The sequence below is a fragment of the Myotis nattereri genome (genome assembly GCF_964212035.1).
Source record: "Myotis nattereri genome assembly, chromosome: 18".
Lineage (NCBI taxonomy): Eukaryota > Metazoa > Chordata > Mammalia > Chiroptera > Vespertilionidae > Myotis > Myotis nattereri.
Window position 1 is genome coordinate 1,692,125 of NC_138093.1, and position 20,544 is coordinate 1,712,668.

The following is a 20,544-nucleotide window of genomic DNA, read 5'->3' on the forward strand; positions in this document are numbered from 1 at the left end:
TGGATTCCCAATGTGCGCTGTGGAGGCAGTTTCCTTAGACACAGGACTCGAACGCCTTTTACGCAGGTATCTTAAGAGCCCCATCCACCAAGCAAATGACTACAGGCGCTATTAGATTCTGAAAAGCTGGGGAAAAACGTCAAGTCACAGACAGGAACTTATTGATCTTCGCTGGCTCCCACCCACCAACCCCTCCCTTCTTTCCTCCCAAGCGCCTGGCACGTAGATTTTCAGTTTTTGTTAAATAAGTGAAGAAATATTCTCCAAATTATAATTTGGCTGAACGCCCAGTGAGGACATCATGCGGCCCTACTTGTCGAGCGCTCTGCGCAACACCCACCCCAGATCGCTCCAATGTAGATTTCCGGGTATTCCCTTTGCAGTTGTCTTGGGAAAGGTCGCGGGTTATTATTTTATTTTAGTATTTTTTAAAATATATTTCTATTGATTTCAGAGAGGAAGGGAGAGGAGAGAGAGGCAGAAACATCAATGCTGAGAGAGAAGCATGGATCGGCTGCCTCCTGCACGCCCCCCTACTAGGGATCGAGCCCGCAACCCAGGCCTGTGCCCTGACCGGGAACTGGACTTGGGATGTCTCAGTCCGCAGGCGGATGTTCTATCCAGTGAGCCACACCAGCTAGGGCGTGGGTTCGTTTGAATCCTAACCGCACAGAGGCTAACCACAAACCGGGCTAAGAAACCATGGTTTCCGCATTCTCTGTGGCCATCGCCGAAACAGGGACCAGGTTTTGTTGCTTTGAGTTTTCCACTTGCTCGGTCTATGACCATAAGCAAGTTCTTAACCCACTGGACTCTCACATGGGGCTGTTACGATGAAGAAACCAGGTAACCCAGGCAAATCTGCAGCACAGTATTAACACATGGAAAGAACATGACGAACTTTTAGGTCCTTGTTATAATTTATTCAACAAACACATCCAAAGTCCTCAGTATGTGCGCACCTCGTCTGCCACATCCTATCGCCCATATGTGTGCAAGGCCCTCTGCTGAGCTACCTGCGACGGGCCAGGAGCACACGGCGGCACTGAGGGGGGGATGGAGGGGGATGAGCACTTAGGAGAGCTCCCACCTGCAAATTCTGGAACCTTTTGAGTCCTCATTTTCTGTCTATAAAAAAGGAGCCAGAGTAGCCATCTCCTCTTAAAACTGTGAAAATAAAATTCATACTCCTGTTCATGGCCAACAGGTCCTAGGTCGCCTTAGAACCCCAATAAGCGCAATAAAAAAGCAGGATATAAATAGTAAATAACAAAATAAATCAGTTAAGCCCAGCCAGCGGGTTGAGCATCGACATACGGTTCGATGCCCGGGTTGCGGGCTCGATCCCCAGTGTGGGGCGTGCAGGAGGCAGCCAATCCATGATTCTCTCTCATCACTGATGTTTCTCTCTCTCCCTCTCCCTTCCTCTCTGAAATAAATTTAAAAATATATTAAAAAATAAGTAAACCGACTAAAATGCATGGGTATGTCCACTGAGCCTGCACTTTGTAGAGGGTGTGGCGCCAATCTGCTGCGGGGCAGAGGGACCCGGGGAGGCAGGCGGGCGTGCAGCCAGGAGTGTGGACGGCACGTCCCAGCACTGGGCAGTGGGACGCCTCCCAGATGAATCTGGTGCTGGATACAGCAGTTCTGACAGCTGGTTCTGAGTGAATTCTTTGAGGCTGTGAAAACTTTTTAAGGATGAACATGTGAACAGAAGCCTTAATTAAGACCGATCTTTCTCCTGCCTGAATAAGAACTGCCAAGATGTCAGAGGGCGGGACGGAGAGTTGCTATCGGACTCCTGTTGCAGATGGCACGGTGCACCTGCCACGAAGGACCACGGAGCAAGTCTGCACCAGGGCGTGGCCACCCCTACCCCAGGAAGAACCCCTGTGAGAAAGTGCAAGGAACCCCGCGCCTCTGCAAGTTCTACACCCCACGTGCCATAGTCCTGTGGGCGGATTCCTCAGGGGTTGGTGTTACCGAGGCCCCCGCTCTATCTTCCATGACCTCCTGTCGGGGACCCTGACGTGGGGCTCCTGCTCTCTCTAGTGGAGATGTCTACACTTTGCTACTTACCCTTCCTGTTTCGGCTGAAACCTAGACCTATTGCCATTTTAAGCCATATATATATATTTTTTAAATTTAAAAAATGTATATATTGATTTCAGAGAGAGGAAGGGAGAGGGGGAGAGAGAAATATCAATGGTGAGAGAAAAATCATTGGTGGGCAGCCTCCCGCACACCCCCCCACTGGGGATCGAGTTCGCAACCCGGGCATGTGCCCTGACCAGGAATGGAACCCTGACCTCCTGGGGGTATTTTAAATATTCTTTAAAAAATATTTTTATTGATTTCAGAGAGGAAGGCTGATGCTCAACCACTGAGCCATAACGGCCAAGCGAGACCTCTTGCCGTTTATATAAATATGTTTTAAATTTCTACAAATCCATATAATGAACACATTTTTCCTCTCATGCTACAGTCCAAGGTGTGGCTCTGAAATGATTTCAGGTTATTTTTTCAAAAGTTCTCTTGAAACCAACAACATTTTTTGGTCATGATGGTGATTGTTAAATTTATACAACCAGTCACATTTTTTCAAAAAACTAAACAGAATTGCCTCATCAAGAAATAGTCAAGAAATAAATAGACCTCTGCAAGAACGTGATTCAGGCAAAAGAAGAAAAAAAAAAGAAACAGCATTTAAATGATTGGGAGCTGGCTCTCAGTATCCAACGAGTCTTCAATATCCAAGTTCATTAATCTTTTCAAACAAACACATTATTTTCTCAAACCAAAGGTATGAAATGATCACAATAAAAGCAAATTAAATGTATTAAATGCTGTATAATTATCTCATTTCTGGGGCTCAGGTTATTAGCTCAGATATGATGCCTTCCACACAACTTCCATTTGCAATTACGCCCCGAACTGCAGGTCTGAGGCGCCAGCCATAGGAACACAGCCCCCCTGCTGTGCTAAACTTACTGAAACAGATAGAAAAAACGCGCTTCATTGTGTTGTGTTCCCGTTTTACTATTTAGTAATTGGACTACCCTCCAGGAAGTACTCTGCTTCATCATCTATCACGGAGTTACTATCACATCTCACTGTTTTCCTGGTCTCCCTGTATAGACAACATAAGGGTTTCTGAATTATTATTTCATACTCAGGATTAAAACAGGATGGCAAAAACACGTGCAAGGCTCCCATCAGAAAGGTGGTTCAGAAGTGCTGTGATGGCCATCGTGCCTAACGACAGGACTGAATCTGATATCTTTTTTTTTTTAATATATTTCTTTATTGATTTCAGAGAGGAAGGGAGAAGGAGAGAGAGACAGAAACATCAATGATGAGAATCATTGATCGGCTGCCTCCTGCTCCCCCCTGCTGGGGATGGAGCCCACAACCCAGGCATGTACCGTTGGCCGGAATCCAACCTGGGACCCTTCAGTCCACAGGCTGACGCTCTATCCACTGAGCCAAGCCGGCTAGGGCTGAATCTGATTCCTGACCATGGAAATGCGAGCACTCATTGACTTCCAACCGCTGGTGACATGGTGCTACTCAGGAGTGGAGAGCTGAGAAGCGTCCTGACAAATGGTTCTTTCTCTGAATTAAGAAAAAAAAATCAACAGTCTATGTCTTCTATTCAAAGATGGCAAAGGTATTGGATTTTCCCGCTACTGATGACTAAATCAAATAGACCTAAAAAGCAAAGTCTCCTGGAATGCAATGTGGATGCTGAAGACACGCTGGATGCTGAGAGCCAAAGTCTCCTGGAATGCAATGGGGCCTGTCATGAAGGGTGATGCTCCATGATGCTTATATATTGTCACGTGGCCTATGGTTAGTTTTGTCCAAATGAAGAACTTTTACGAAGGTGTTAATACCTTCATCGAAGGATTAAAAGTGATCATCAGGAAACGCTTCACTCGCCTCTCTCTCTCCCCCCTCCCTCTCCCTCTCTTTCTCTTCTACATGCTACGACCCATCTTTAAAGTAAAAATAACTTTTAATGAATTTATCTTGTCACTGAAGTAATAAGAATTCATTTAAACCGTTTTTAAGCAGGAGTCGCTTTATGAACAATTGTGCTTAATAGCAATGCAATTTCATTTCTAGTGAGCAATGAAAAGCCTGATCACATTCAATTTAGGAAAAAGCAAAGTTGTTAGTCTGTGAAAAGTTATTTTTCCGAACCCTAGTAGTCATTGAATGCAGACAATTTTGAAGAAAAAAGAGAACATATATAATGAGATATAACGTCTAATTTGGAGTTTTATGTCAATTACACCTTGTCTTTAAGTATTATCAGCATGTACTAAAGATCAGATTATAAAGATGCCAAAAGATTTTATTCCACACAAAGCTCATACACAATTCCTTCAGGAATAGACGCACTGGTGAATGTAACAGTAACAAGAAATAGAAAGGAACTCCACATAACCTTGTAAATTACATCCTGGGGTCCAATGTCCTAAAACTCTGTCCTAAACACTCAGTATTGGTAAGGGTGCCCTGATTCTAACGTGTTACACAGATTAAGAACAAGAAATGCACTTATTTCATAAAACTTTAATTGGACACATCCTACAATGTCTCTGACATTATCTACCCGACAGCATCTCATTGATATTTATCTCCGACACCGAAGTCGGAATCATTTGATTCTGTTCAGCCAAGTGTAGCACACTCAACGCCACAGAGCTCTCTCCCGAGAAAAGAGGAGGGAATTAAAGAAATGAGAAGATAACAGGCTGCATATTCTACTTGTAGAAACAGACACTTTAGAAAGGTAAGTGCTTAAGTGGTCATATAGAAAGCCCAATTAAAACTAATTTAGCTTTGTCTCTTAGGATTGGTAAACCTACACTTTGAAGCATTGAACTGAGTGGTTAGGACCAAGCTACCCTTAATTGTCCCTGTTCAACTTGACCAACTAATAACTAATTCTTATAAAAGTAATGAATTACTTCATTTAATTGTGTGGTAACCAGACCTATACTAGCTTGGCTTTGGGAAAAAAAAAAAAAAAAGCAATGCTTTTTTGACGATGGATAAAAGATTTTGCTAAAACAAGCAATGACCTAGCTCTATTTCTCTTCATTTAAGTGAAATATAAATTGGAAAAAATATGTTTTTAAAAATAAGGTTCATAGCGGTTAATTAAGGAGCTTACAAAAAATTAGAGTCAGTCCTAGTGATGGGGCCAAAACGAGACGCCGCAAAAGGTACAAGAAACAAATGGTGGTTTTGAGCAGTTGAGTCTGAGGTTCTTAAAGAACAGTCACAGCCCAGTGAGCATTCAGAACTCAGGTCCGGTGTTCCAGAGGGTGGCGTGGCAGCCCAGCCAGGGGCTCAGTGGGTGGGCGTCGTCCTGTGCACCGAAAGGTCGCTGATTCCATCCCTGGTCAGGGTAAGGCTCAAGATCTACACACCACTACCAACCGCCTGTAATTGGCACGTACAGGGCACTACACCCAACAATTGCAGAATAAATATTCTGATCAAGTCCACATGAAACAGCCCAAGGATAAACCACATGCTGAGAAAAAAAAAATCACCGTTCAAAAGATAAAAATCTTACCGATTTTACTTTAGGGCCATAAGGGAAAAGACTTTAAAGTCGATAACAGTGAGATCTAGAAAAGCTCCATCGACAACATCAGCCTTGTAGTTGTACCACGTCCACACCCAAATCTGGCCTTTGTCAGTCAGCTTAATATTAATCATTCAAGTGCATACAAACTGGGATCTGTTGTGATATCTTTTATGCAATATTTTCACCATTTAAAAAAAGTGTTAAACTTCACTTTTTTAGAGTTTCAGAGTCACAACAAAACTGAGTGGACAGTACAGAGTTCTCATATGCATCATCACAGCACCACCACCACCACCACCACCAACACCTCCACCTCCACCACCAACACCAACTCCATTACTACCAATACCACCTGACTACCACCAATACCACCTCCACCACCACCAACACTACCAACAATACCTCCACTACCACCAACACCAATCCCACCACCACAAACAACACCAACTCCACCACCATAAACAACACCTCCACCACCACCACCAACTCCACTATCACCAACACCACTTCTACCACCACCACTGCAACCAAGAACCCTACCACCAACACCACCACTACCAACACCATCTCCACCACCACCACAACTCCACTATCACCAATATCAGTTCCACCACCATCACCAACAACAACAACAACTTCACCATCAGCACCACGGCCACCACCAACACCTTCACCATCACAAACAACACCTCTACTACCATCCTGATGACAGAGTATGCTGTATAGCAGGGGTCCTCAAACTACGGCTCGCGGCCACATGCGGCCCGCCGAAAACATTTACCCGGCCCGCCGGGTGTTTTTGCCGCCGCTGCCTGTCCTGCTTAGCAGCCGACTCGTCCCGGGCCCGCAGTGCGCATGTGTGGAATGTCTGAGGGACAGTGAACTGGCCCCTGCTTAAAAAGTTTGAGAACCTCTGCTGTATAGAATGCGGGTAAAGTCAGTTCTCTGCGTTTTTCTCTTTCAATATCATACGGGAGATTCTGGGTCTTTCCCTCTCCATATGCACTTTAGAATCAATTTGTCGATATCCACAAAATAATCTGTTGAGCTATCGATGGGGATTGTGTTGAATCTGGATGAATCTTTAAAGGGAGTCAATATTTTCAAACGTGCTCTGATCTCAAAGGAGTTGAGAATAGCCCACATTTTGGCCAGGGCTAACTTCTCTTGAACTACAGGTAAATGAGTGGGAGCATGGAGGTCGGGGTGGCTGAGGTTCCTTTCATGCATCCTATGTTCAAAAGTCTGTGCACCCCAATGGCCTGTCACTGGTGTGTCGCCCTCCTCTCCACCTCCAGCCTCCAGCCTCCAGCCTCCCAGCCTCCCTTCAGATCTCAGCTCAAGGACCTCCGCCTTGTCGGAGCATCCCATCACTTAGCAACACTCCCTCTCCCCTGGAGAATCACCTTCGTTATAAGTAACTGTATAGACATGTGTGTGCTTCTTTGATAAATGCCCACCCCCTCTCCCATTAGACCAAGCGGGTAAAACTCATGAAAATGTGCTCTTAATTGTATCTCCAGTGCCTACTTCTAACTCTGCATATTTAAGAACTTAATAAATATTTGAAGGAATGAACCATGTCTAGGAATAGCTTTCTCCATGCATGTTCGATGCCTCTGTGTTTCAATGATCTCATACTGCATCACTTATCCTAGCACTACCCTTTCAGATATAAATTCCATGGGTTCACAAATACAAGCATTACCCTAAATAATAGTTTAATTGTAGCAACAAAGGCCTCTTTCTTAATCAAACCCTCTACGATGTCACAGATGAGATTTGAGACTTGCATATAAAATATGACTTCATTACTACAATTCAGTAAGTTGTATCCTAGATCAGTATTTTAGTTTTATTTTGTTAATCCTCACCTGAGGATATTTTTCCATTGATTCCTAGGGAGAGTGCAAGAGGGAGGGAAAGAGAGAATAGTATAAATGTGAGAGAAACACATCTTTGGTTGCCTCCTGCGGGCGCTCCGACCAGGGTCCAGGCCAGGTCTTGATATAGTCAAGATCTCTCTCTACAATGGCTAAGCCATCTACAGAAATGTGTGTAGCAAAATCATTTCTCATGATCCTTAAAAACGGGCAGATATTTCGATGGGACTACTGGGGGGGAAAAAAAAAGATTCTCCAAAAATTTCAGATGAGTGGAATAATCCTGAATAAAAATAAACTGCAAGACAAGTCTTGTATTAATACCTAATAACACACTTTCCTTTTAGTGGAATGACCCAACTCAAGGATGATGCGCAGCCGTCAACGAATGAGTGTGACTGCCTCACGCCGGATACACCCGCAGCCGCCGGCTGGTGGCCTGTGAGGTCCGAAAGGTTGGTGACCGCTGGGTTCCACAGTGCTTCTTAAATTATGTAATGCAGTTTATTCACGTGTGATAATTAAAGTATAATTATGTGTCAAAACTAATAATTTTTCTCTACAGCGAAAAAAAAATCTTCTCCTTGTTTCACTATTAAAAAGAAAAAAATCTGATTCCCCAAACAGCTTTTTCATCCAAACTGTTTAAATTTCAACCCAATTCTTACCTCTGGGTGAGAAATGTCTCGAGCGGTATGCCCTCACAGAATGTGAAATTAGATACAACATCCAAAGGAGGGAAGGAAGAAATGAAATATGAAGGAAAAATATGACGATGACAAATATGATACCAGTAAGTAATTTAACCTTATTGTAAATCATTTTTCTTCCCCATCTTCAAAAAAAAAAAATTACTCTAAACTCTCCTGAAAGATAGCGGAAGATCCTGGCAAGATAATTGGTTTGTAAACACAGCCCAGATATCCACTACAAAATGACCTCTGTGGTCCGGTGACGAACACCCATTTTCACTAAAGCCTGATGGGAGTTGATGTTATGGAAGATCTCCAAATAAAATGACGACTATTACATCCTCTTATCTACCAGCCAAAGTAATGGCTCTTAAAATGGGAGCACTCTGTCGGGCTAAAAGTTAGGAAATGTGCCAAATTAGACTAAATGTCGTAGGTTTCTTGGGAGACATTAGGAAGACTGAGCTACGAGCACTTTTAGAAAGAGCACAGACCATCCCATATGGTATCTCAGTTAATCCTAAAAAACTTCTTTGTGGACTAGAGAAAAAATATGTATTCATTATTCAAAGATTCATAAAATAAATACTGAATTTCAAATTTTTTTTTAAATGAAAGCAATTCTTATATAGTTCCATGGGTACAAAACTTTACAGTGGAGTTAAAATAATGGCCCACAGAACACATCACAATCAATATTTTCCAATCAATGTCAGGTATCTTGTAGGGACTTTAATGGATATCATGACTCTTCATCCAATATAATAAAAGCCTAATATGCTAAGTGTCTGGTCATCCAGTCAGCTATTCAACCAATCAAAGTGTAATATGCTAATGATATGCTAAGGTAGCTCAACTGCTCACTATGATGTGCACTGACCACCAGGGGGCAGGCACGCCAACTGGTAGGTTAGCTTGCTGCTGGGGTCCGGCCAACTGGGACTGAGCAAGACGGGCTGGACATGCCCTGGAGCTCTCCCGCGGTCCCTCCCAGGCTGGCCAACCTCCCACGTCCTTCCCTGGGCCTGATCATGCACCAATGGGGTCCCCTGGCCTAGCCTGTGCCCTCTCACAATCCAGGACCCTCAGGAGATGTCAGAGAGCCAGTTTCAGTCCAATCCTATAGGCCTGGCCGAAGGACCCCACTGGTGCACGAATTCATGCACCAGGCCTCTTACATCAGTTCATTTATGAAAATAACTGATAGCCCTGGCCAGTTTGGCTCAGTGGATAGAGCCTCGGCCCACAGACTGAAAGGTTTCAGGGTTCAATTCTGGTCAAGGACATGTACCTGGGTTGCAGGTTTGATCCCCGGCCCTGGTCACAGCATATGCGGGAGGCAAGCAATTGATGTGTCTTTCTCACATCAATGTATCTCTCCCCACCTCCCTCGTACTCTCTCTAAAAATCAATGAAAAAATATCCTCGAGTGGGGATTAACAAAAATAAAATAGTTTCCTCAAAAAGATGCTCATCTCTTCTGTTGGCAGCATACTGGTGATTTCGCAATTAGCTGGTAATTTCATGGCCCATCCCTGTGTAGCGGAGTGAGTGACCTAGGAAATGAAACTTATTCAAAGTCATGGAGCAGCTCAGAAGTTAGGAGACAAGACGTCTAAATGTTTACTAATAAAGTTGGAAGAGCTCTATAGTATTTTTAAGTGTTGATCTATTGGAGACAATCACACACTCATACTATATGTACCAAAAACTCTTGAAACATATTTTGATTTAGGACAAATATGTCCTTTTTTAAAAATATATTTTATTGTTTTTTACAGAGAGGAAGAGAGAGGGATAGAGGGTTAGAAACTTCGATCGGCTGCTTCCTGCACACCTCCTACTGGAGATGTGCCCGCAACCGAGGTACATGCCCTTGATCGGAATCAAACCTGGGACCCTTCAGTCCGCAGGCCGACGCTCTATCCACTGAGCTAAACCAGTTAGGGAAGGACAAATATGTCTTAACCCACCAGGCCATCTGTTTATCTAAGTAAAACTTTATTAGGACATAGCCTCACTAACACTGCTCCGCGATTAGCTCACGTATTGTCTGGAGGGTGCATTATTACGTCAGCACAACCGAGCAACTGCAGCAGAGGCCTTCCGACCCAGGGAGCTGAAACAGCTCCTGTCTGGACATTTCGCTCAAGTGCTGGCTGGCTTCTGCTCTAGGCCGTCACATCACTGCACTTTGTCAACCGAAGCACCCAGTTCAGGGGAAATAAACCTAACTTCCTAGCTACCTTTACCAGCCGTATGGGCACATTTTCCCAAAAATAAAATCAACACTCCCAATGGATGAAATGTATTTGCATGCTAATCACCTATATGAATACTGGGCTAGACAGTGTATCAACTCGCTGTTACATGTAATACGCTAATCTATGGGAAATAAGGGATATCTAAACCACGTATGTATATCACCCAGAAGAGAAGACTCTTACAGAAGAAAGTACAATCACCTGTTATCACACAGAATATGGGAAATAAGCCCAAATCACAACGAGCAACACAAAAAAATGCCAAAGTCCTTATACACAATAGTGCATTATCTATAAACCTCATCTATTATTCTTCTTAACTTGTAGAAAATGCCAACTATAATTACAAAATACGTATTCAAAACATGTAAACCACTAATTTTCCACTTGTAAAAGCCTGATTCCAAAAGCAATTTACTTTATGATTTACTTAAGCTTCGCAACTACATTAAAATATGATAGTATATACACAACAGCTTGTTAACAAGATTATCATAACATTAAAATCATAATGTGGCACTTCAATTATGGATACTTAAAATTAAAGCTAATCCTCACAGTACCAATTTTTATCTCCTAAATAATTTTAGCTATTAGCTGTGCATTCACAGCCTGCATCTACAGTGACAAGCATTCTGGAGCAGGCCCGGGCGCTGCATTTTGCTTTGGGAGTAAGACAAGAGCTGCGTCCCCGACTTCCTAGTCTTTGATGCACATCTTTTGCTATTAAAGGAAAAGTACATTTGTTTACCTTGGCTCAATGCCATTTCTGTCGCTGCCAACGTTGCTGTTTTAAGTAGAAGCACCCTCGATGCCAACAGCACACGTCTTCTTTCCTGGTTTTGTCATTCTCAATGTATTAAGTGGTCAGAAAGCGGCAGTTACTCATTTGATTTTTTTCTTCTGTTTTTAAATAAACATTTTTTCTGGTGCATAGTAGGCACCCGGTTGAAAAAGCCAATGCTTAGCATACTGAATGTAATTATGCATTTTACAAATATATAACGAAATTTGACTATGCCTGACTTCACCTGTGTTGTTGCACAAAACTTATCATTGCTAAGTATGTAAGCAATACCTCTCATAGTCAAGTTCGAAGTCAAAGTTCAAAGTAGAGAAAAAGATTGTAAATTAACAGAGTTCCAAAGTCACATATGCCAGCTGCTACCCAAATCCATCAATAACCCAGAAGTCCTAGTGCTGAGCATATATTTGATTTTGTCGGACATTAGGTAGGAATTAATCTGAGACTTACCCCCATCCCCCTATAAATGGTGAAAACGTTACTTTCCCTTGGGCCATCTGAAACTCAATGTCAAATCTTGCTCTCACTCTCCCCTGAGGAAAAGGAAAGGAACATCCCTAACGTACATGGCAAACAGGTGACCCAGATCACTGTGTCAGTGTGTACGTGTGTGTGCACACGTGTGTAAAATGTCTCTGCACATATATGCTCACATTACACAAATTACATAAAGTTAACACCATAACAGATCTATTCAAGTAAAATAAATGGCGCCGATGGTGATGCGAGGAATCCTTTTCCCAATGACCAAGCTGTGTTTTCTAGGCTGCCTCCTCGGGGTGTTGATGAGAGTAGCTGCAACACCGTTCTCTAGAAGAAGCGGCCTGCTTTGGCCTTTAGACGCACAGGCGCTTAGGGTGTTCCGCTGGCTGCCCTGCGCGTGTGGCGGGAGGCAGGGACCGAACCCAGGGCCTGAGTGCTGCTCCAGGACAGAGCGGAGAGGAACGAGGGGCTCTCTGAGCGGAGGAGAAGAGGAACCTGCTGGTGGGGGCGGTGCAGCCAGGAGACTCCTGCTGACCCTCAGAGGGAAGAAAACTTGGGGAACTATCATTATGATTGCTCATGGCATCGACTGGAATAGGAAGCGAACACATGGCTTCTAAACCCAATCTCACAGGGCGAGCTGCTCGTGCCGTTAAAAAACACATACAGACACACACGGGCACTTGCAACGGTAAAGGTAACTTATGTTTATGTTTGAAAACAAACACATGTTGCAAATATTAAATCACCTATAACCATCGTTATGATTACATAACATATTCTGAATTTTAAAAATATGTATTTACTTTCCATACCATGAGACAACCTGCTGATTTCATGAGAAGCACTTTGTGAATACTTTCTGGGTTCATTGATTTTTCATATACCTTCCTTCAATGTCACTTCAAATGTTCTCATGGCCTTATTTAGACTACGTATTTAATTCAGGAGTCAGAAATACTTAGGTTGCCTTCACCTTTCCTACACCTACTTTTCCACTATTGTGAAACAATGTCATTGAACCTTCTTGTACATAAATCTTTATAATCCTAATGGATATTCTGAAAAGCAACGGGATCTCCAAATTCCGATATTGTCATCTGCAAGATTTCCTTGACTAGAAGGGGGGTATTGAGCTAGAGCTAGAGAGAGAGAGAGAGAGAGAGAGAGAGAGAGAGATGACAGGGATAGAGAAACACCTGTACATATACAAACACACAAATGATATATGCGCACACACAAAGTTGTCCACAGGAATAAGATTGAATGGGATAATAATAATGGTCTTATCTTCAAGTCTTAACCAGATGGACACAATTACTCATAGAGATTTAGTCCAGGTTGTGTGAAGTTCCAGTTTAAGAAATATCAGCGTCCATAGTTTAACCACAATGCTTAGCAAAAGGTGCAAGCCTGATCGAACTAACACAATGAACAGCGAAAGCAATGCCGGGTCACCAGCAGTCACACAGCCCTTAGGTCAGATGCTACACAGTCCAAGTATCATTGCATGTTAACAGAGGAGAGAAATTAAAGATGTCACTTTTTAAACTAATGCATCTAGAAGGGAAAACTAAAACAATTTAAATGTCTTTGAATCACTGTCAAGGCCTCAGTCTTTCAATAAAATGTTAGATAACTATACTCCTTCCGCCTCTCAAATCGACGAGTCTGAAGTGCAGAAACTCATATATTAAAGCGATTGCAAACTTTTGAGTTCCTATTTTAGAATGTGTTGCATCTCTTAAAACGATGTCCAAGTTTAAATAGATATACTTTAAATTTTAACTCTGTATTAATGGCGCAGGTAGAATGACTATTACATACACCAGGAAAAAATAGCCAGGAAAAGAAACTGCAACCCAATATCGCCATCTAGTGGCTGAATCCCTAACACGTGACAAAGCCAAGCCCAGGACAGAGGAGACATTATGTCCTGGTAGTTGGATGCTGTACTTACTCATCGTCTAAATCTACGGCTCTTACGGAACAGGCTTGGCTCTGCACATAACACAGGAACCCTAACGGCAGTGTTTGCCCTCCAAAAAGGTCATTTATATCCTCCCCAGAGAGGTATGTCCGTAAATCTAACCAACCTATATTTTTGGATATTATTATTGTCAAAAAGCTTTGCCTAGCATGTTTATATTTCTCCTTAATGAGCTATATTCTCTAAGTGCCTTTGTTTTTCAGAATTTGAAACTCCCTTTCTCTCAAGCTATTTAGTTCAAATACCTGCCCACTTCGTCACTCTATGATGCATGGCCCACTACTTGCCCCTAGAACTGAAAAGGGGAGAGACGCGATGTTAAAAAACGGTCCCCTTTCCCCCTCGATGTGCAGAATGTATTCCTAGAGCTCAGACAGGTGCAAAATGTCATAATGCGGAAATCAGATCACTTTGGCACAGTCGCAGGGCTGAGTTGGCGGAGATAAGGAGAAAGGGTGATGAAAAGAAGTCGAGAATGTTACCTCTAAATCCACCGTATTATACTGTAGTCGGAGACTGAAGCTAGAGATGATGCATTCTTTTTCTGCCCTGAGAAATCTTTTTTCCTATCTCATCGTTTTCATAAATCCTGACAATATTTCCACACGGCCGTGGAACTACCATGAGCTCAGACAAGAAACATTCCTGTGCCACTCTGCATTGTCAGACTACACTGGGGATTCCCAGTCCAACCCATGCCGTGGGACACATGTACACTCTTTACCATCGCACGCCAGCCCCCGGCGGGCCTCAGCTGGTTGGGCACCATCTCAAGCACCAAAAGGTCGCCGGGTGGGTCAGGGCACAGGCCTGGGATGCAGGCTGGACCCCCAGTAGGGGGCGTGCAGGAGGCAGCTGATCTGTTTCTCTCACATCGATGCTCTTTCCCCCTCTCCTTTCCTCGCTCTCTAAAAGCCAATAAAAACCCATTTAAAAAAAATAAAATAAGCACTATACACGATTAAATAAGAAAAATGTATACAAAAATTTTAAAACTTCGTATCTTCACTTATTAATATCTCATCAATCACAACACATTCCCTCCTAAGTTATCCCTATTCTCCATATAGGTCCTTTTACGCCTATATTACCAAGAAAAGTAAGCCTATATTACAAAAAAAAGTAAGATTAAAAACAGATTGAGCTAAAGTCACAGTTGGAGTCTCATCCTGGTTTTTACCACTTACCTACCACTCATGTCATTTCTTCCCATTGTTTCCACCTCTTACTTCATTGATTTTCTAATCATTCATAAAATGCTCCCGGGATAGAAAACCCATGAGAAAGCACCTGTAAGCCCATCACCCAGATGTCATGCCTATTGTGTTCTGGTTTATTCCTACCTTTCCTCTACTTTTCTTATATTCAGTGGACATCATAGTCCAATGTAAATTTTTTTCGTGGTATTTTCCACTGAACATTGTAACACGAGGATTCTTATGTCACTTCAAGATCATGTTAGAGATCATTTAAATATCCAGATAGAGTGAATAATGCTACAACTTTCCATTACGCGCACGCGCGCGCGCGCACACACACACACAAACACACACACACATATATACACACATCTATAACAATAAAAGTGTAATATGCTACTTAGACCGGACATCCTTCCGGATGTCCTTCCAGACAAAGCCGCAGCAGGCAGGGGCCGAGGCAGAGGTGGCAGAGGCTCCCAGCCGCAGCGGTGGTGGGCGGGGGCCGGGGCCAAGGCCCTTGCATGAATTTTGAGCATCGGGCCTCTAGATTACATATATATACTATGGAATATTACATATATAAAATATTCATGTCCTTATTTTTTTTTCTTAAACAGCAGACCACTACTCAATTTGTTCACCATCATATGCTGACGTCTGAGGAACAGGCCTGCTGCATCATATATTTCAGGAGGTGCAATTACTGCTGAAAGCGCGTGTTTTCAGGCTCTGAGTGCACATTGGTACCATCTCTGCTTCAACGCAGCAGCGACTTCCAGGCCTCCTGGCCTTCTGGAACGTGGGAAGGGCCCTCAATCTTACCTCCCCTCCCGCAGACCTGCAGTAACAGCCACGACCAAAACCCAGGGCTGCTGTTTCACCTCCTTCACATAACTTTTGCTGTTAGAGCTGAATGCTTTCCAGGCTTGCTTCAACATACTCTGCCAATTACCCAACGAGCTAATCTTTCTGAACAAGTTATACGCACGCAACACAAGGCACTGATGCTGTTAGTTTTGTGATACATAAACTTTTTCAATACAGCCAAAGCTCAGTGATTCCTTCAACAACTTTTTAGCTTATCATCTCTTTCCTCATCAAACCTCAGAAAGACAGTCCCTCCCACAACCTATTGGACTTGGGCTCTTCACAGACATGAATTTCCTTTAGTCTTCTCGAGGCGAGACTATGAAGTCATTTCTTCCAAACAGCAAAACTACTGCCTCTTACACCATTTACCGAGTAATTCCACGTGTCCTGGAAGGTGTGGGCACTTTATGATATAATTATAGCTTCAGGGGGTCTTCGTAGGACCCATGACAACAAACGCCCACTGGTTGCGGGTAAGACACAGACAACCTCGTGATTCTCCGACTGTGTCTAGATTTCTAGAACGTGGCCGCCTGGCTGAGTCCTCTGATGAATTCCTAGGACCTCTGTTGTTAGCTCTCCTGAGCTTCGAGACAGAAATCGTCCCCTGAGAACAGCAGGCCCTTCGCCGCCTCCCTGTGCCGCCGTCACTGTGAATCCGGCGTCCACGTCATGACGGTGCAATAAACCCACCGTTGACGCCTCGCTTTCTGAGAGTGGGGGTGCTTGCAAGGCATACAGAGGCGGGCAGAAGTAGGGTTACAGTGCCCTGCAACGTTCTTTGGGAGTTAGTGACGCTCCTGTAACCATCACACCCTCACGCCTGTTTCCATACGAACTGGAGCCCTCCTGGTGCCCACCGCCCTGTGCGCCTTTGTCAGTAACTCAGCACCTGCTACGCGCTGATGCTACAGGAAGGCCAAGGGCACCGTATGCCCTTCGCGGGTCTACTTCAGAGCCCGGGACGTGCATGCAGTGAGCGGACGCGGCACCGGCCCTGCGCTGGCTCTCCTCCCCCCGGCCTCTACGGAGCTGCCCGTGACCTTCCTCGTTTCTTGCAGAGTCCGTCCCCCACACCCAGGACTCCCGGAAACAACTTACCTTCGCCCTCGGCACACAGCAGACGCTAGGTCGCCGGCCTCCGGGACACGGTAAACACCTGTCCGGCCGCCTCCTGGGCCCACTGAGGCTTCGGGGAATTCCTCACGCCTGTGCCCCTGCCCCCCGCAATCGGAGACCCCGAGCGGCTCCCATTAGCCCTGCCAACCTCCTCCTGCTCCGCCTCCACCCAGGGATCCTCCCCAAACAGGGACAGACGTCACTGACGGGGAAACAGCCTGTGAGTGCTGAGGGGAAATGATGAGAAAAAGCCTGACAGGTTTTGCTTCACCTCAGGCCAGGTACGTCCTAGGCCAGGGAGGACGAACCCTTTGAGCTCGGCGTGTCAGCATTTTGGAAAACCCTAACTTAACTCTGGTGCTGCGCCACATATAGACATTTTTTGATCTTTGCAACCATAGTAAAACAAAGATTTATATTTTTAATATTTATTTTATATATTTAAATGCCAATTAACAAAGAAAAATCAACCAAAAAAATGAGTTCGCATGTCACCTCTGACACCATCACTGTCCTAGACTCTACATGCACCTGCACTCCCCCCACCCCCCGCGGCCACTGCCCTGCCCTCCCCCTGCACCTGCCCCCGCCTCTGCCCTGCCCTCCCCCTGCACCTGCCCCCGCCTCTGCCCTGCCCTCCCCCTGCACCTGCCCCCGCCTCTGCCCTGCCCTCCCCCTGCACCTGCCCCCGCCTCTGCCCTGCCCTCCCCCTGCACCTGCCCCCGCCTCTGCCCTGCCCTCCCCCTGCACCTGCCCCCGCCTCTGCCCTGCCCTCCCCCTGCACCTGCCCGCCTCTGCCCTGCCCTCCCCCTGCACCTGCCCCCGCCTCTGCCCTGCCCTCCCCCTGCACCTGCCCCCGCCTCTGCCCTGCCCTCCCCCTGCCCCCACCCCCGCCTCTGCCATCCCCTCCCCGAAGCGCTCATCTCTCCACAGCCTGGTGGGGCCCAGACATCACCCTCCGTGTGAGGCGACCACCCTTCCCAGGTAAGAATGGATTCCTGCCTCTCACACTCTCCTCCGAGCCTGTCAGCCCGCGGCCTCGCACCGCTGCCGACAGGCCCCTCACACGGCCGGAAGGAGGCCCTGCTGCCTGTGCTGCGGCAAGCCCGGCGCCAAAGGCAGGGCCAGGCCCCGCACGCCACGCTGCTCACCGCTTTTATTTTTTATTTATTTTCGTATGTTTTTATTGGTTTCAGAGAGGAAGGGAGAGGGAGAGAGAGAGAAACATCCATGAGGAGAGAGAATCGTGGACCGGCTGCCTCCTGCACGCCCCCCACCGGACATGGAGCCCGCAAGCCATGCCTGTGCCCAGACCAGGGAATCGAACCCTGACCTCCTGGTTCCTAGGTCGACGCTCAACCCCTGAGCTGTATCAGCCGGGCCACTGTTCACTGCCTTTAGTCATTCAATTATTTAACTGTGCTTTGCGAATCTCAACATTACCGATAACGTGTGTGTGTGCGTGCGTGTGTGTGCAGTGTGTGTGTGTGTGTGCAGTGTGTGTGTGTGTGCAGTGTGTGTGTGTGCAGTGTGTGTGTGTAGTGTGTGTGTGCAGTGTGTGTGTGTAGTGTGTGTGTGTGTGTAGTGTGTGTGTGCAGTGTGTGTGCAGTGTGTGTGTGCAGTGTGTGTGTGTGCAGTGTGTGTGTGCAGTGTGTGTGCAGTGTGTGTGTGTGCAGTGTGTGCGTGTGCAGTGTGTGCGTGTGTGTGCAGTGTGTGTGTGTGCAGTGTGTGCGTGTGCAGTGTGTGCGTGTGTGTGCAGTGTGTGTGTGCGTGTGCAGTGTGTGTGTGCAGTGTGTGTGTGCAGTGTGTGTGCAGTGTGTGTGCGCAGTGTGTGTGTGTGCAGTGTGTGTGTGTGCAGTGTGTGTGTGCAGTGTGTGTGTGTGCAGTGTGTGTGTGCGTGCGCAGTGTGTGCAGCCTGTGTAAACGGAGTCCGGCCCAGCGTGTGACTAAGCGGCACTGAGACCCCCGACGGCCCCATCTCAGAGCATCGCGGCCCTCGGAGCGGGCACCACTGCTTTCCCTCCTCAGCTCCGCGCTCCTTTCTCCCGAGCAGAGCGTCCGGGCGTTTCCTGTAACGCAGCCACGCCCGTTGGGCAGAACGGAACCATCCCCTCAGACACGGTTCTCCCCGAAGTCAACCGGCTGCTGCCCTCGAGGAGACGTCCTTCCCGTGCTAACCGGGGCTTTCCTCGCCCCCCGCGCCCCCCGCCCTCGCTCCCCCTGCGGTTCCTCCTGCGCGTGGCCTGAGCTCTCTCCCCTTTTGTCTTCCCGCCCCGTCTACTCAGTAGCAGCCACGCGCAGAGACGAGCTGCCGCGCCCTGCATGGCTGTCGGTGTGCCCGCGCCGTCTGCGCACACGGCTGTGCCCGGCCCGCAGACACCCGCGTGCTGCTCCAGGGCGAGGGTGCGGGCCGCAGTGAGACACGGCAGCCCATGCTAAGATCTGCCTCGAGACTGAACACAATATTCTTACCCCTGACGGTTAGTTTACTACGATGTTCAACAACTTGAACTTTCTGAGGCGGATCGCATCCTATGTAGACACACCCCCTCCACTGTGTCCTCCGTTTTATTTTTCCGCTCTGGTTTTTTGTGTTGTTGTTTCTTGGGTTTTTTTTTTTTTTTTTTTTTAGCAACAAGACGTTAAACAATAAAACAGGCTCCTTTGCTCCAGCTGGTAATTTCTCCGAACTAGCAATAGATTATTCCTCTTTTTGTGACATCATAATCATCTATGCAGAAGTACCATGTATCTTTGTGTAGAAGCTACTGTTTCCATTAAATTTAATTACCTCCCCCTGTGGTTTTAAATAGAAGTGGCTTCAAAATGAGGGCAGCTTCTATTAAATTTAATTACTTTCCCCTGCTGCTTGCCTGGTAACCGTGCCTGGCAATCAGCCTGTAAACTGGAGTATATGGTAGCCGTGCACTTGCAATAACAGAACAGCACCCACACTGCCTCCTGGGTTTCTCCTTCCTCCGCTTTTAAATGCTGTTTAGCTTTGATTTAAGATCCTAAAAAGAAAATGAGCATTGATAGAAGGAGATACATTTTAAAAACCCATGTTTGTTTCACAGGCTAAACACAGGGAAACAGGCCATTTCTGTGCAATGCCCTTGGCGGTGATAGCACGCGGAGGTTCAACTCACAACTTGTACGTTAGTATCATGTGATGGACGATGAGTTTTATATACCTCACCCTTTTTTTAATGTCGAGTAAAAAGCCTTCCTTGACCCTGACCAGATGGATCTAAATACTATTTGCTAAAAAAAAAAATAAAAGGCATCAAGTGAGGGAAGAAATGCAAAGAAATATTCACAAATCGTAATGTGCAAATGTGGAAAAACCACCAGCGGGCTCATTAAAGACCACTGTCTCCGGGAAAAAAAAAAAAAGTTAACCCATGTGCTCTATGATAGTGTGAAAATGTCAATCTGTTTTAAAATACCATGATATCATCTAATGCAATATAAAATTTTAAGTACCTCCTTTTTAATTAAATATTAATTAGGAGGAAATCCTGCTCAGTTCACCCACCATTGTACTGTTTACTTTGTTACAAACAGGCAGAATTTAGATGAACAAAATTTCCATTCAATCACACAGTTTAGTATAAATATAAAA

General features: G+C 45.6%; 1 protein-coding gene across 4 annotated transcripts in view; it reads right to left on the minus strand.

The window, feature by feature from the left end:
• Positions 1-20,544, minus strand: part of DPYD (dihydropyrimidine dehydrogenase) — a 349,138-nt gene that overhangs the window by 272,842 nt on the left and 55,752 nt on the right. The gene's annotated exons all lie outside the window — the stretch shown is intronic.